The following is a 15,294-nucleotide window of genomic DNA, read 5'->3' as shown; positions in this document are numbered from 1 at the left end:
GTCAGGATTCTGTGAAGAGGTGGTACAGTAACACCGACAGCAGGTCTTACTGCACTTTTCCTCGCTCTTTTCCTGTTTCCTCACCTCCATTTAAAGTCCACAATTAATTTGTCACTTGTCCAGATCTTGACACTCTTCAATGTTTATTATGCTGAGCTAAAATTATGATGTGGAGATGCCGGCGTTGGACTGGGGTAAACACAGTAAGAAGTTCAACAACACCAGGTTAAAGTTCAACAGGTTTATTTGGTAGCAAAAGCCACACAAGCTTTCGGAGCTCTGGAGCTCCGAAAGCTTGTGTGGCTTTTGCTACCAAATAAACCTGTTGGACTTTAACCTGGTGTTGTTAAACTTCTTACTGAGCTAAAATTAAGCAGACAACAAATACAAGTTCTTTAAATGAAGCACTAATTATTTATCAAGGTGTTGTAGAAAGTGCCAATTTATTTGGCAAAGGGTCTATTTTTGTTGGCCAAATCTATTTTGTATTACCCATCCCTGGGGGCATTTGTAAGCTGAGCACTGCCAAAAGTAGATATTGAATTTCATGAAATAAAAGCAAAATACTGCAGATGCTGGAAATCTGAAATAAAAACAGCAAGTGCAGGAAAATCTCAGCAGGTCTGGTAGCATCTGCGGAGAAACAGAATTATGGGGCTGGATTCTACAGCCTTGCTTGAATGAGACCAGAAATTCCTGCCCCAAGTCAACGGACATTTCCGTTGTCTGCCCCTTGCCCGCTCCGATTCCGTGGCGGGTGAGGTGGTAGAATTCCGACGAATGTTTCACGTCTGTATGACTCTTCTTCAGAACTAAAGAGGGATAGAAATGTGATGGTTTATATAGTAGGAGAGGGGGGTGGAGAAGATGGAACAGATTAGAAGGTCAGGAATAGGTAGGAACTATGGGGAGATTGACAAAGATGTCATGGGCACAAGACAAAGGGAGTATTTAGGGCTAAAGAAGGTGCTGATAGTGGCATAAAGGTAAGATAGCAGAAAGTGTTACTAGGAAAGCAAAGGTCAGTACTCAGTGAAAGCAAAACTAAAGAACATGTGACAGAAGGTTCGGTGGACAGGAGTTAACGCTGGGACAATCAAAGAAAACAAAAAAGGGCTCAAGATGGAGGAGAAAGTTCACAGTCTAAGGTTGTTGAATTCAATGTTGAGTCCAAAAGACTGTAACGTGCCTAAGATGAAGTGCTTTTCTTCCAGTTAGCATTGGGCTACACTGGAGCATTGCCAAGGACGGACATGTGGGCATAAGAGGAAGATGGTGGTTAAAACGGCAAGCGACAGAAAGGCTGGGGTCATGCTTGCAGACTGAACAAAGGTGTTCTGCAAAGCGGTCACCCAGTCTGTGTTTCGTCTCCTCAATGCTCATCACCGCAGAGAAGACTGCACTGGGAGCAGTGAATACAGTAGATCTAAGTCTAAGCCAGCACTTGTGCAAACATTTCTTTCATTGTAAGCTAATGGTACTTTGTTATGCTGCTTCCAATGCGGTTTACCATTGTGTGGCAAGAGACAGATGCGTGGCTAAGGTTTACCACACAGTGAATGATCGCATTTGTGTCTCAGAGGGAGCTAGGCATTTTCCCCACTGCAGCAGAAAGAAATCGTTGATGGTCTTCTCACTTTGGCCTGCTGCTTCAAGTGGCTGCCTTCTGGCTGCCTTTGTCTTGTGCTCTTCAGACCCTGTGAGACCTCCAAGAGGGTTTAGAAGGGTTGGCCTCATTAGCAATCTCTTTAGTTGTTTGTACTGTTGACAATGCCTTGTACACATCAAGACAGCAGACCACCAAGAGCGCGCCAAGCTTTGTAGGAGTCCCGCATATGGAGAAAGAACTGAGAACCACATCAATGCACAGTTTATTTAGTGGAGTTCATTGAGAAAAGGCACAAGAGGAAGTCCCCAGACCAGGCATAGAATGAGAAATGTCCAACTCAGACAGAGGGAAGAGAAACAAAATGAATTAGTTGCAAACAAATGTTGCTTTTTGCCCCTGCCTATTTTCTGTTCCAGGGACTTTTCTATGTGGCTGGAATTCCTGGGCTACTCTTGCTCATTCACAACCGAATATCCATTAAGAAAAAGCTGAACTGTCTATTTTGTGCTGTGCTGTGGAAACAACGACATTGTTCCGAATGTAAGCAGTCAATATTTTTTTTATTCATTCATGGGACATGAGCGTTGTTGGCTAGCCAGCATTTATTGCCCATCCCTAGTTTCCCTTGAGAAGGCGGTGATGAGCTGCCTTCTTGAATCGCTGCAGTCCATGTGCCGTTAGAGAGGGAATTCCAGGATTTTGACCCAGCGACTGCAAAGGAACCATGATATATTTCCAAGTCAGGCTGATGAGTGGCTTGGAGGGGAACTTGCAGGTGTTGATGTTCCCGTTTATCTGCTGCCCTTGTCCTTCTAGATGGAAGTGGTCGTGGGTTTGGAAGGTGCTGTCTAAGGATCTTTGGTGAATTGCTGCAGTGCATCTTGTAGATAGTACACACTGCTGCTACTGAGCATCGGTGGTAGAGGGATTGAATGTTTGTAGATGTGGTGCCAATCAAGAGGGCTGCTTTATCCTGGATGGTATTGAGCTTGTGTGTTGTTGGAGCTGCACCCATCCAGGCAAGTGGGGACTATTCCATCACACTCCTGATTTGTGCCTTGTAGATGGTGGATAGGCTTTGGAGAGTCAGGAGGTGAGTTACTCGCTGCAGTATTCTGAGCCTCTGACCTGCTCTTGTAGCCACTGTGTTTATGTGGTGAGTCCAGTTGAGTTTCTGGTCAATGGTAACCCCAGGGATGTTGACAGTGGGGGATTCAGTGATGGTTACACCATTGAATGTCAAGGGGTGGTGGTTAGAGTGTCTCCGATTGGTGATGATCATTGCCTGGCATTTGTGTGGTGTGAATGTTACTTGCCACTTGTCAGCCCAAGCCTGGATATTGTCCAGGTCTTGCTGCATTGGGACATGAACTGCTTCAGTATCTGAGCAGTCGCGAATAGTGCTGATCATTGTGCAATCATCGGCAAACATCCCCACTTCTGACTTTATGATGGAAGGAAGGTCACTGATGAAACAGCTGAAGATTGTTGGGCCTAGGACACTACCCTGAGGGACTCCTGCAGAGATGTCCTAGAGCTGAGTTGACTGGCCCTCCACACCCATCTTCCTATGTACCAGGTATGACTCCAACCAGCGGAGAGTTTGCCCCCTGAGACCCATTGATTCCAGTTTCGCTAGAGCTCCATGATGCCACGCTCGGTCGAATGCGGCCTTGATGTCAAGGGCTGTCACTCTCACCTCACCTCTGGAATTCAGCTCTTTTGTCCATGTTTGAACCAAGGCTGTAATGAGGTCAGGAGCTGAGTGACCCTGGTGGAACCCAAACTGGGCGTCACTGAGCAGGTTATTGCTGAGCAGGTGCTGCTTGATAGCACTGCTGATGACCCCTTCCATCACTTCACTGAGGATCGAGAGTAGGCTGATTGGGCGGTAAATAGCTGGGTTGGATTAGTCCTGCTTTTTGTGCACAGGACATACCTGGGCAATTTCCATATTGTTGGGTAGATGCCAGTGTTGTAACTGTACTGGAAGAACTTGGCAAGGGGAGCGGCAAGTTCTGGAGCACAAGTCTTCAGTTCTATTGCTGGAATGTTATCAGGGCCCATTGCCTTTGCAGTATCCAGTACCTTCAGCTGTTTCTTGATATCACCTGGAGTGAATCGAATTGGCTGAAGACTGGCATCTGAGATGCTGGGGACCACTGGAAGAGGCTGAGATGGATAATCCACTCGGCACTTCTGGCTGAAGTTTGCTGCTTCAGTCTTATCTTTTGCACTGATGTGCTGGGCTCCGCCATCATTGAGGATGGGGATATTTGTGGAGCCTCCTCCAGTGAGTTGTTTAATTGTCCATCACCATTCTCGACTGGATGTGGAAGGACTGCAGAGCTTAGATCTGATCCGCTGGTTATATTATGTTCTTGTATCATCATAATTGGCTCCAATTGACATCAACTTCCATATAGCTGAACTTTAATGTCAGCTTTAGCTCAGTTAGCACGACTCTGGTCTGGAAACCAGCAAGTTTTGGGTTCAAGTTTCCCTCTAGGACTTGAGCACAAAAATCTCAGCTGATATTCCAAGGGAGTGCTGCACTTTCTGTGGTGCTGTCTTTTGAATGAGGCATTGAAGCAGAGGCTTTGTCCTCTCCCTCAGATCCCAAGGCACTCTTTGAAAAAGAACAGGGGAGTTATCGCTGGCATCCTGGCCCCTCAACCAACATCAGATTATCTGGTTATTATCACACTGTCGTTTGGGGAGTTTAATTGCAGTGCTCCAATTGGCTGCTGTGTTTCTTCTGTTACCATGGGGACTACAGTTCAAAAGTACATCATTGGCTGTAAGGCACTTTGGGATGTCATGAAGGGTGATATATAAATGCAATTCTCTCTCTTTTCACTATTCCACCCTACCAATGAAACAGAAAAACCATCTTGAAACTCGAATGTAAAATCTGTGCAGCCTGAATAGGCCCAACTAGTGAAGTGGGTTCCTCACCATGTGATTCCGCCATCCTCAGTGTCTCCATCTATATTAGCCTCGGAAAAATGTCCTGAATAAAAAGCTAACTATACTGGGATGGCAAAATATTGTCCCACTCACGCACTACATGGAATTGAATTTGTTGACAACAGCCTCCTGAATTTGGCAGAGAATAGAACTAGAATAGAACTAACTAGGCTGAGTTTCTATCTCACTGCATTCCCTCAATATAACTTGGCAATCGCCCTTTCCTTTTTAATCCACCACTTCAGCTTGTCAGAGCAGCTTCTGAGGGGCTGCTTGTAGGATGCAGGACATCAGCCATTTGTTCCTGAAGAAGTTGCAATGTTGCAGGGGAAAATAAATGAGTGTTAAAATCTCAGTTGGCTTTGGGCCAGACATCATGCACCAATGATAATGTTTAATGTTTCTGCCTTCCAATACTCTCCTGGCTTTGCGTTCTCCACCGCACATAAACTTGAGCTCACACAAAAGTTTGCTGCCTTGGGATGTTTTACTCATTTATTCATTCATGGGGTGTGGGTGTCGCTGGCTAAACCAATATTTATTACCCATCCCTAACTGCCCCTTGAGAAGTTGGTGGTGAGCCACCTTCTTGAACAGCTGCAGTCCCTGTAGTGTAGGTACATACACAGTGCTGTTAGGGAGTTCCAGGATTTAGACCCCGTGACAGTGAGGGAACGGCGATATATTTCCAAATCAGGATGGTGAGGGCTTGGAAGGGAACTTGCAGGTGGTGGTGTTCCCAGGTATCTGCTGCCCTTGTCCTTCTGGATGGAAATGGTCACAGGTTTGGAAGATTCTGTCTAAAGAACCTTGGTGAGTTGTTGCAGTGCATTGTGTAGATGGTACACACTGCTGCCAACAGTGCATCTTGTAGACTGGGGCTATACTCATTGGAATTCAGAAGAATGAGGGGAGATCTTATAGAAACATAGAAGATTATGAAGGGAATAGATAAGATAGAAGCAGTGAAGTTGTTTCCACTGGCGGGTGAAACTAGAACTAGGGGGCATAGCTCAAAATAAGGGGAAGCAGATTTAGGACTGAGTTGAGGAGGAACTTCTTCACACAAAGGGTTGTGAATCTGTGGAATTCCCTGCCCAGTGAAGCAGTTGAGGCTACCTCATTGAATGTTTTTAAGGCAAGAATAGATAAATTTTTCAACAGTAAAGGAATTAAGGGTTAGAACATAGAACATAGAAAAACTACAGCACAAACAGGCCCTTCGGCCCACAAGTTGCGCCGGTCATGTCCCTATCTACCTAGGCTTATATATAGGCTTACCTATAACCCTCAATCCTATTAAGTCCCATGTACTCATCCAGAAGTCTCTTAAAAGACCCTATCGAGTTTGCCTCCACCACCATTGACGGCAGCCGATTCCACTCACCCACCACCCTCTGAGTGAAAAACTTACCCCTGACATCTCCTCTGTACCTACTCCCCAGCACCTTAAACCTGTGTCCTCTCGTAGCAGCCATTTCAGCCCTGGGAAAAAGCCTCTGAGAATCCACCCGATCTATACCTCTCAACATCTTGTACAGCTCTATCAGGTCACCTCTCATCCTTCGTCTCTCCAAGGAGAAAAGACCGAGCTCCCTCAACCTATCCTCATAAGGCATGCCACCCAATTCAGGCAACATCCTTGTAAATCTTCTCTGCATCCTTTCAATAATTTCTACATCCTTCCTGTAATGAGGCGACCAGAACTGAGCACAGTACTCTAAGTGGGGGCTGATGAGGGTCTTATAAAGCGGCATCATTATCTCCCGACTCCTAAACTCAATCCCTCGATTGATGAAGGCCAACACACCATACGCCTTCTGAACCACCTCCTCTACCTGCGAGGCCGATTTAAGAGTCCTATGGACCCGGACCCCAAGGTCCTTCTGATCCTCTACACTGCTGAGAGTCTTACCCTTGATATTATACTCCTTCATCCCATTTGACCTGCCAAAATGTACCACAACACATTTATCCGGGTTGAAGTCCATCTGCCACTTCTCCGCCCAGTCTTGCATCCTATCTATGTCACGCTGCAGTTTCTGAAAGTTTCCCACTCAGTTTCCAAAGCCAAAACCGCCCAATGTGAATGGGAGCAGAAAATCCCAACCTTCAACTTGAAGCTTAACTGATGCATTGGAAAATTACAATAATCCTGTGTTCAACAGTATGAAACTTCAACCACCCTCTCCTATAGAAACTGGCATCAGCCAGTGAATACCCATAAAAGTTCCTATTATCAATAATAAAATATCCACAGAGTACGTTAGCTATGGCTCACTGCGATTGTTTCTTAGTTAGGACAGTTACCCCCTCTAATTATTTAACTTCTTTTCCACTCTTTGACTGGAATTCTCCGGTCTTGCATAGCCCGCTGCCACTGGCACTCAGCCAAATCTCCATTCACAGCAGTGAGAACGGAGAATCCCAGCTGCAGGTAGGGTCGGAGAATTGGAGAATTCCGGCTTCTATCGCTCTATAAATTGCCAATGGTATTCAGTATCTATCTATGAAGATGATAGAATCATAAAATCCCTACACTGCAGAAGGAGGCCATTTGGCCCATTGAGCCTGCACTGACACCAATCCCACCCAGGCCCTATCCCGTAATCCACGTATTTACCCTACTAATTTCTCTGACACTAAGGGGCAATTTAGCATGGCTAATCAACCTAACCCGCAGATCTTTGGACTGCGGGAGAAAACTAGAGCACCTGGAGGAAACCCATGTAGTCAAGGGGAGAATGTGCAAACTCCACACAGTCACCCGAGACTGGAATTGAACCCAGGATCCTGGAGGTGTGAGGCAGCAGTGCTAACCACTCTTGTCACCCAATTGTGCCACCGTGCCACGTTATGATGTGGTCTCTCTGTACAGCGATAAAAGCTGGGCCTGTTTCTGGTTAAGTTGGAAATCACCCCTTCCAAAAGGTAGCTGCTGCAGGCAATTCGGACCAAAGTGACCTCAATCGTTAAAATTGGTTGGAGAGGAATTTCCCAGATTCTTCCTCCAAATTGATCTGCTTTTCTGCCTCTCCCAGGAGGTCACGTGGTTTCAGGACAGGGTGGGGACCTTATATGTTATGATACACATGAAAAACACCATTGTGTGAGTTGGGCTGGATAGAGCAGAGGGTTTTCTGCCTGCTCATAATTGTATGCTTTAATGGCTACATATGCCTGGTATACAGGCACAGTAAAAAGTCTAACAACACCAGGTTAAAGTCCAACAGGCCAATGCCGGTTAAAGTCCAACAGGCCAACCCCAGTCCAACGCCGGCATCTCCACATCATGGTATACTGGCACTCAGAGGTGCACATATTTTCCCCATCATATTGGATCAGATTACACACAACAGGACTTAAGCACCTGATTATGCGAGTTTCTGACACCAAATGTAAGGCAGCAGTTTGGGTGCTGAGCATTGCAATAACAACCCCCACCCAGTTCTACCCATCAAAATCTGAATAGTACATCTCGTGTACACTCCCTACCCACCACATTGCAGTGGTCACAGTAAGGAGCTGTACATCAGACCAATAATTGAAAATATCTTCTGCTCCTATTTCCTATGGTCTTAATTTGCTTCTCACAAACTCAAATTTCCAGAGTTCAAAAGAAGACTTCTCAAAAGACATTAATGGTTATATCAATCACAATAACACATTCAAATCTACCTCAGAATTCTTCTTGGCTGCTTTCAATCTCTTCATTCAGAGCTTGGCCTCTCAGAAAAGATCTGGAGTTGAAAACAGTTTGGCTTCACTCCTCCCGCACCCCGTCCTGGCACCTCAGCGGATTGAACTACGTCTCCCAGCAAACCTTGGGGCTTACAATTCCCACACTGTTGCAGTCGGAGCATGAACACAGTGGAAAATCTCCCAGAACGCATTCTGAAGAAAATGTGCATGAAACTGGGATAGAAAACATTAGGTAGACTGCATTCCACCCTTCACTGCCCTCAATGAAAGGCAATACAACTTAAAAAGTAATATTTACTGTAATAAAAATACCACAATTTTTTTAAATGCCCCCACGATTTTTCTTCACAGCAGTTTGATTCACCTGGAGATTTTTGGAGATTCTCAGGTCAATCCTGCAATCCTGGAATCAACTGGCAAAGGATATCCCGAGGCATGGTACATTGGGGAGACCATGCAGACGCTACGACAGCGGATGAATGAACACCGCTCATCAATCACCAGGCAAGAGTGTTCTCTTCCTGTTGGGGAACACTTCAGCGGTCATGAGCATTCAGCCTCTGATCTTTGGGTAAGTGTTCTCCAAGGTGGCCTTCACGACACACGACAACGCAGAGTCACTGAGCAGAGACTGATAGCCAAGTTCCGCACACGAGGACAGCCTCAACCGGGATCTTGGGTTCATGTCACACTATCTGTAACCCCCATGACTTGCCTGGGCTTGCAAAATCTCACTAACTGTCCTGTCTGGAGACAATACACATCTCTGTAACCTGTGCTTAACGCTCTCTCCACTCACATTGTCTGTACCTTTAAGACTTGATTACCTGTAAAGATTCATATTCCAACCATTATTTTGTAAATTGAGTTTGTGTCTTTATATGCCCTGTTTGTGAACAGAACTCCCACTTAACTGATGAAGGGGCAGCGCTCTGAAAGCTAGTGACTTTTGCTACCAAATAAACCTGTTGGGACTTTAACCTGGTGTTGTGAGACTTCTTACTGTGTTTACCCCAGTCCAACGCCGGCATCTCCACATCATCAACTGGCAAAGCCAGTGGATACTTTCTGACCAATTACAACTGGATCATTAGGTCAGGTGGTGCAAGTGGGACCACTTCCCCAGTTGGAGATCAAGCTGTTTGGTGCAGCGAACCCAATTCATCTGGTGCATTTGTGAATTTGGGATCATCAGGCAAGAAGCCTTTCTTTTTTTTTCAATTTTATGGGGTGTGGGCTGGTAGTTGCTGCCTAGGTCAGCATTTATTGCTCACCCCTAATTGCTCTTAAGAGGGTGGTGGTGAGCTGCCTCCTTGAACCACTGGAGTCCCTGAGGTGTAGGTACACCCACAGTGCTGTTAGGAAGGGAGTTCCAGGGTTTTGGCTCAGCGATAGTGACGGTGCCTAGGTCCATGCCGGGTGGTCCACCTGGTTTCATTCATAGAACATAGAACAGTACAGCACAGTACAGGCCCTTCGGCCCTCGATGTTGTGCCGAGCTTTGTCCAAAACCAAGATCAAGCTATCCCACTCCCTATCATCCTGGTGTGCTCCATGTGCCTATCCAATAACCGCTTGAAATTTCCTAAAGTGTCTGACTCCACTATCACAGCAGGCAGTCCATTCCACACCCCAACCACTCTGAGTAAAGAACCTACCTCGGACATCCCTCCTATATCTCCCACCATGAACCTTATAGTTATGCCCCCTAGTATCAGCTACATTCACCAGAGGAAATAGTCTCTGAACGTCCACTCTATCTATCCCCCTCATCATCTTATAAACCTCTATTAAGTCGTCTCTCATCCTCCTCCGCTCTAAAGAGAAAAGCCCTAGCTCCCTCAACCTTTCCTCATAAGACCTACCCTCCAAACCAGGCAGCATCCTGGTAAATCTCCTCTGCACTCTCTCCAATGCTTCCACATCCTTCTTATAGTGAGGTGACCAGAACTGCACACAATATTCCAAATGTGGTCTCACCAAGGTCCTGTACAGTTGCAGCATAACCCCATGGCTCTTAAACTCCAACCCCCTGTTAATAAAAGCTAACACACTATAGGCCTCCTTCACGGCTCTATCCACTTGAGTGGCAACCTTCAGTGATCTGTGGATATGAACCCCAAGATCTCTCTGTTCCTCCACATTCCTCAGAATCCTGCCATTGACCCTGTAATCCGCATTCAAATTTGTCCTACCAAAATGAATCACCTCGCACTTATCAGTGTTAAACTCCATCTGCCATTTTTCGGCCCAGCTCTGCATCCTATCAATGTCTCTTTGCAGCCTCCAACAGCCCTCCACCTCATCCACTACTCCACCAATCTTGGTGTCATCAGCAAATTTACTGACCCACCCTTCAGCCCCCTCCTTCAAGTCATTGATAAAAATCACAAATAGCAGAGGACCCAGCCCTGATCTCTGTGGTACACCGCTGGTAACTGGTCTCCAGTCTGAAAATTTTCCTTTGTAGCAATTGAGCACAACTGAGTGGCTTGCTAGGCCATTTCAGAGGGGCAATTAGAGTCACCCACATTTCCTTGGGTCTGGAGTCAAATGTAGGCTAGACCTGGTAAGGATGACAAATTTCCTTCCCTAAGGAACATTCGTCAACCAGCTGAGTTTTTACAACAATCAACTTTTAACTCCAGATGTTTTACTGAGTTTAAATTCCACCATCTGCCACAGGTCCCAAGAGCATTATCTTGGGTCTCTGGATTAACAGTCCAGCAACAATACCACCATTCCCCTGACTCTGCTAGCAATATATCAAAAGTAGCACAAATAGATAGGGAGGAGAGCGGAAAACCCAGTATACAGCAGCACTTGGGCTGCTGTATACTAAATTGAATTTTTCCAAATGAACCCACGGGCTAGTACCACTCTCATGAGGTCGTCACTTCACTTCATCCCAGGGAGAGCAATCCTGTGGGAAGGAGAAAGGAGGACAGTAGGAGTACGTGTGCTTGTAATCCTACGTTCATACAGCAGAGCCTGGTCTCCAGTTGTCTTGGGCCCCCATTTTCACTGGACCAAGGCCTTGCCCTTTGATCTCCAAACACAAACATTCATCTTGAACATGTGTCCGTGCTACAGCATCTCAACAATCACAAGTTGTCAAATGAATGCAAAGTCAATTCAAGTTTGACATGGACTAATTTGAAACTGTCTTCATTAAAAAGAGAGACATACATTTTGCTTGAATCATGAAATGCTAGATGCCCCAGAGGGTCCAGTAGAAACCTGCTGTAGGTGAAGACACACCTTAGGACACCAAAACCAGGCTCTCGTCGTTTACCAGAGATAACTCAATCAGTACAGCTGGTCATATAATTTCCGAAATAGGATGGCCAACTAGTAGTAGCTAGTTGGCATGGATTTCACCAATGGGCAGAAATCATTAGTTCCCAGAACCATAACTGAAGACATCCAACAAACAGTAAATGCTCAATAATCTTAGCCATTAACCAGCCAAGATTTTCAAACTGTTTCTAAGCCACACCTTTCAGTTGATAGGAGACTGTAAAACTGGCCTATGAGTTTAACAGGCAATTCCTATAATCAGTTTAATAGTTTCAGGTCCAACTAGTTAAAAACGGCAGCTTTTTTCTAAAGTATTCAGTGCAATTTAATCTCCTCCAGTGAAGGGAATGAATGATTAATAAACTGGGGTAGGTGCCTAATGCATTTCTATAAAGGAACTAATTCTGTGGAACAAATGGGCTCTTTCATCTGTACTTGCCTTTGTCATCTTTATACCCAAGCAGTGGTGGGCCACAGACAAGGAATCTCACTGGCTATATGTTTCCATTAATTTGCATGTATCTCAAGAGGATGCTACTTACATGTTTTTGGAGTTTTCTCAGTTAGGATTTATGAGGAAACAGTTAAAAGAACAACCATTTGCAAATCTCCAGCCTGAAAACTTCAAACAGACCAAAGCAGTGAATAAAATCTTGACCTTGGGCAAAGGTGTTAAGTTCGGGGAAGACTAATTACAGCCACATTAGGCAGGATCTGGAGAGCGTAGATTGTGGGAGACTGTTTGAGGGTAAATCAACATCCAACATGTGGGAGTCTTTCAAATGTCAATTGATTGGAATTCAGGACTGGCATGTACCTGTGAGGATGAAGGATCAGTGTGGCAAGTATCGGGAACCCTGGATAACGAGGGATATTATGAGCCTTGTCAAAAAGAAAAAGGAAGCATTCGTAAGGTCTAAAAGGCTTAGGATAGATGAAGCCCTTGAAGAATATAAAGAACGTAGGAAGGAACTTAAGGAAGGAGTTAGGAGGGCTAAAAGGGGCCATAAAAAGTCCTTGGCAAACAGGATTAAGGAAAATCCAAAGGCATTTTACACGTATGTAAAGAGCAAGAGGGTAGCCAGGGAAAGGGTTGGTCCACTCAAGGATAGTGAAGGGAATCTATGCATGCAACCAGAGGAAATGGGCGAGATGAATACTTTGCCACAGTATTCACCAAAGAGAGGGACTTGATGGATGAGGAGCCAAGGGTGGGGTGTGTAGATATTCTGGGTCATGTCGATATCAAAAAAGGAGGTATTGGGCGTCTTAAAAAGCATTCAAGTAGATAAGTCCCCAGGGCCTGATGGGATCTACCCCAGAAAACTGAGGAAGCAAGCGCGGAAATTGCTGGGGTCTTGACAGAAATCTTTGCATCCTCATTGGCTACAGGTGAAGTTCCAGAGGACTGGAGGATAGACAATGTTGTTCCATTGTTTAAGAAGGGCGGCAGGGATATTCCAGGAAATTTTAGGTCGGTGAGCCTTACGTCAGTGGTAGGGAAATTACTGGAAAAGATTCTTAGGGACAGGATTTACTCACATTTGGAAACAAATGGACTTATTAATGATAGATGGCATGGTTTTGTGAAGGGAAGGTAGTGCCTCACTAACTTGATCGAGTTTTTCGAGGAAGTGACAAAGATGATAGATGAGGGAAAGGCAGTGGATGCTGTATACATGGACTTCAGTAAAGCGTTTGACAAGGTACCTCATGGTAAACTGCTACGAAAGGTGAAGTCACACGGGATCAGAGGAGAGATGGCAAGATGAACACAGAACTGGCTTGGCCATAGAAGACAAAGGGTAGCAGTAGAGGGGTGCTTTTCTGAATGGAAGGCTGTGACTAGCGGTGTTCCACAGGGGTCAGTTCTGGGACCTTTGTTGTTCGTAGTATATATAACTGATTTGGAGGAAAATGTAGCTGGTCTGATTAGTAAGTTCGCAGATGACACAGAAATTGGTGGAGTTGCGGATAGTGAAAAAGATTGTCAGAGAATACAGCAAGATATAGACCAGTTGGAGATTTGGGCGGAGAAATGGCAGATGCAGTTTAATCTAGACAACGTCCAATGCACGTAGGAATTATACAGTAAATAGTAGAACCCCTAGGAGTATTGACAGGCAGAGAGATCTGGGCGGACATGTCCACCAATCACTGAAAGTGGCAATGCAGGTGGATAAGGTAGTCAAGAAAGCATACGGCATAGAACATAACAGCGCAGTACAGGCCCTTCGGCCCTCGATGTTGCGTCGACTATGCTTGCCTTCATTGGTCGGGGCATTGAGTATAACAATTGGCAGGTCATGCTGCAGCTGTACAGAACCTTAGTTAGGCCTCATTTAGAATATTGTGTACAATTCTGGTCGCTACACTACCAGAGGATGTGGATGCTTTGGCGAGGGTACAGAAAAGACTTACCAGGATGTTGCCTGGTCTGGAGGGTATGAGAGGTTGGATAAACTCGGTTTGTTCTCACTGGAATGACGGAGGTTGAGGGGTGACCTGATAGAGATTTACAAGATTATGAGTGGACAGAGTGGATGGTCAGATGCTCTTTCCTAGGGTAGAAAAGCCAAGTGCTAGGGTGTAATGATCCCTGTGGAACACCGCTAGTCACAGCCTTCCATTCAGAAAAACACCCCTCTACTGCTACCCTCTGTCTTCTATGGCCAAGCCAGTTCTGTATTCATCTTGCCAGCTTTCCTCTGATCCCGTGTGACTTCACCTTTCGTAGCGGTTTACCATGAGGTACCTTGTCAAAGGCTTTACTGAAGTCCATGTACACTTACTAATCAGACCAGCTACATTTTCCTCCAAATCATTTATATATACTACGAACAACAAAGGTCCCATGTATACTTTATTTACACCATACATCTGTACACAGCCAGCTCTCCAGTTGCTCCCTGCTGAATGCAGACTGGGAGTCTGACACACCTGCTTTAAATAGAGAGCATGAGGCTCCCTGATTTAACCATCAATTAAGACTCATCAGGTAGCTCTTTCGGCACCAATCAAGTAAACGAACTCAAATTAACTTAGGGACAAAGTAAAAGGGGCGGCTCCCCAAAAGGAAGGGGGGAACAGCCCGAACCAAAATCAAAGTCGAAAGGAAACTTAAAACGTCAAACCAAAAGGTGATTATCGGGGTCGATAATACACCCCAGCCCCTGCGGCGCCCAGCGGTCGCGGAAGGCGTCAACCGCGCCCGTGGACACCGCATGCTCCCTCTCCAGAGACACCTGGCCGCGAATGTAGCCGCGGTAGAGGGGCAGACAGTCGGGATGGACGGCCCCGTCGATCGCCCGCTGCCTGGACCTATTGATGGCGCGTCTCGCCAGGCCCAGGAGCAGGTTCACGAGGAGGTCGGCATCCCGACCCGCCCCTCTCCGCACCAGGTGCCCTTAGATCAGGAGCGTGGGACTGGAGTGCAAACAAAACAAAAGGTTTTTCAGGAAACTGAAAAGGGTGTGCAACCTAAGACATAGAACATAGACATGGTCCACAGACTCCACAAGATTGCAAAAAGGGCAAGCTTGGGAGAAGACTCATCAGGTAGTTCATACTCTAGCAAGCCAACCTTATTAGCCTGGCTGAAGTCATCACCTAGGGGCCATAGGCTTAAGGGACGTGGGGAAAGTTTAAAGGAGATAGAACATTAAAGTGCAGTACAGGCCCTTCGGCCCTCGATGTTGCACCGACCAGTGGAA

This window comes from Mustelus asterias, chromosome X (assembly GCF_964213995.1).
Source record: "Mustelus asterias chromosome X, sMusAst1.hap1.1, whole genome shotgun sequence".
Classification (NCBI taxonomy): Eukaryota; Metazoa; Chordata; class Chondrichthyes; order Carcharhiniformes; family Triakidae; genus Mustelus; species Mustelus asterias.
The sequence above is the reverse complement of the archived record's forward strand: the minus strand, read 5'-3'. Positions refer to the sequence as shown.